This window comes from Xenia sp. Carnegie-2017, unplaced genomic scaffold (assembly GCF_021976095.1).
Source record: "Xenia sp. Carnegie-2017 unplaced genomic scaffold, XeniaSp_v1 HiC_scaffold_14, whole genome shotgun sequence".
Lineage (NCBI taxonomy): Eukaryota > Metazoa > Cnidaria > Anthozoa > Malacalcyonacea > Xeniidae > Xenia > Xenia sp. Carnegie-2017.
In genome coordinates, this window is record NW_025813447.1 from 4409138 (window position 1) to 4411947 (window position 2810).

The following is a 2810-nucleotide window of genomic DNA, read 5'->3' on the forward strand; positions in this document are numbered from 1 at the left end:
CACCAGTTACATCTGGTGTCCCTCAAGGCTAAGTACTGGGACCGGTTATGTTCCTTATTTATGTGAACGAAATACCTGGCATCATCACGTCTACTGCCAAATTATTTGCCTACGATACTAAAATCTACCGACAGATAAATAATATCGATGATTCTATTGCTTTACAGACAGATCTGACAACACTCGACCTATGGGCGGATCGTTGGCAGATGAAATTTAATTCTACCAAATATGAATTCATGAGAATTACACATAACAGAGACAAAAAGTCCACGCGGTACAATATATCGAGTACAGTGTTGAGGAATGTATCTAATTACAAAGATCTTGGAGTTATTATGAATAGTGATCTGAAATGGTCAAAACAAGTTGAACAAATAATTCACAAAGCAAATAAGGTTCTTAGCTTACATAAACGCACAGTAGGCGGTAAAAACAAAGATATTTTTTCAAACTTGTACAAAACCTTGGTTCGTCCAATCTTGGAATACGCCTGCCCGGTGTGGTCACCACACCTCATCAAAGTCATCGATGAAATTGAGAAGATACAAAGAAGAGCCTCGCGAATTGCCTTAGGTCAAAGAAGATAAGAGATGGCGTGCACGGAGAGGTGTAAAATTCTTAAATGGAACTCTTTAGTACAAAGGAGAGATTTCCTTTCCTTAGTGGAATGTTATAAAACTATATTCAATCTAAATGGATTGAATTTCAGCGACTATTTTGAACTTTGTAAAAACACTAAATCGAGATCTAACCACCCATATAAACTACAACTCAAACTCGCAAAACTGAACTGTTACAAAAATTCTTTCTTTGTCAGAATTATCAAACCCTGGAATAATCTTCCTATTAATTTATTTAATTTTTGTGACAGCCCTAACGTTCGTGAGTTTAAATCAAAATTGAAGAAACATGAATATTTATTGAATCGTCATTTTATAATTGATATTTAGCTGTGTCTTATTTGACTTTTTATTTTTTATTTACTAGTTCTGTAAGATTTTTTACATAAATAGGAGACCCTTAATATGGGGCCAACCTCTGGGTTTCCTTTTTCTTAATAATTATGTATTTACATGTTGTTCTGCAATAAAGTATTGTGAAACAGATATGAGCTCAACCAATCAAATCAATCGAAACAACCAATCTGTCGAAGAGAATTTGCAAATTAATCATAAATACATTTTAGTGGAAATATTAAAACGTTTGTTTTAAATTTGTCTGTCTTGCATTATTGCTATTTTATTAAAGAAATAAAAGATGTTTTTGGTGTTTGCACAGGCTTATGCAAACCTCGAAGACGTTTGTGAGAACTCTCAAGCAGGTGAAACCTTCGACCTTCGGTTTGGGGCTTGCACTGATCAGCTCTCGAGTTCTCCCTAAGGTCTCCTCGGTTTGCATAGGCTTGTGCAAACACAGAAAACATCTTTTATTTCGTAACTATCAGTAGAAAAAAGCATTGCCTTCATAGTTTTGAAACAACCATTGTTAGTAAATTCCCTCACACAGTGACGAACAGCATCCAGCATTGCGTGCACACAAAATTTCCTTCTTTCTTATATCTATTCCATTTTTCACTCGTGTGCGTATCGAAACATCTCTGATAAAAATATTCGTTGTCATCAAGTTACTCCTGAACAAATCGCCAACAACGTCGTTTTGGTGTATTTGTAAGTTTAAACTTATACCAATATTCCATTTCACTTATAGAAGTTGTATGGTTTGTCTTTTCAAATTTACATTTTTTACGCACGCGATTTGTTATCTTTAATGTTCTGTAGCTTTTTAAAGTGAAATATCTTTGAAATCTATTGGCTATAAGTCTTACGTTTGTCTAATATTGTGCAATTGCGATTTGCGTGGGAAGCACCAACTGTGGCTTCACATGCATGTTTGTTTGTACATTATATTATCTAGTTCAAACCAACAAAATTAACAAAAATTTGATATATCACAACAATTTCTATCTGCGATCATTGTGGTTGTATCAAATTTATTTATTTCTGTATGTCGTTTCTCTTTGTGTCGCTATTGTTCGTTTCTATTCTGTTGCGTTGAAATTACAGAATTTGTTCACTATTCAATGTACCAAAAATGCAACTCGGTTGACATATCCTATGTTTCCCTACTCAGTCAATTAGCTTCCCTACTTAGTTTTTGGGAATAGCAACTTTTCAGTCGTGATAGGAAGTTGTAATTTTAATGAAACGATACCTTATAATCAAAAGAATATATGTGCCAACAATTTGCAGTACATGGAAATTTTAATATTGGCCCCTCCCAATGTTTAAACTTGTACATAGTATATCGTGTACTTCAATTAAGAAAAAAAGATGTTTACTGTGTTGGCACAATCTTATGCAAACTGAGGAGACCTTTGGGAGAACTCGAGAGCTGATCAGTGCAAGCCCGAGACCGAAGGTCGAAAGTTGCATCTGCTCGAGACACCTGCCAGTGCAAACACGAAAAACATCTTTTCTTTCTTTTATAAAATACCAATAATGTGAAACAGACAAGTTTAAAACAAACGTTTTAATTTTCCCTCTAAAACGTATTCATGATCAATTTGCAAATTCTCTTTAACTGATTGATTGTTTTGATTGATTTGATTGGTTGAGCTCAAATCTGCTTTGCACAGGCTAATGCAAACGACTATAGACCAATCACTGCACGCGTTTTATTGTACTTATTTTATAACTGTTTATTCCTTAAAACATTAAAGCAATTTATGAATGTTTTCTTAATACGCATGTGATTGACATAGTGGCAGCCAGTAAATTGCATTTTCTGACTAATAGCTTTAACACTGA

General features: G+C 34.3%; 1 pseudogene; it reads left to right on the plus strand.

The window, feature by feature from the left end:
- Window positions 1-47: 47 nt before the first annotated feature.
- Window positions 48-953, plus strand: LOC124435108 (annotated as a pseudogene).
- The last annotated feature ends 1857 nt before the right edge of the window (window positions 954-2810 follow it).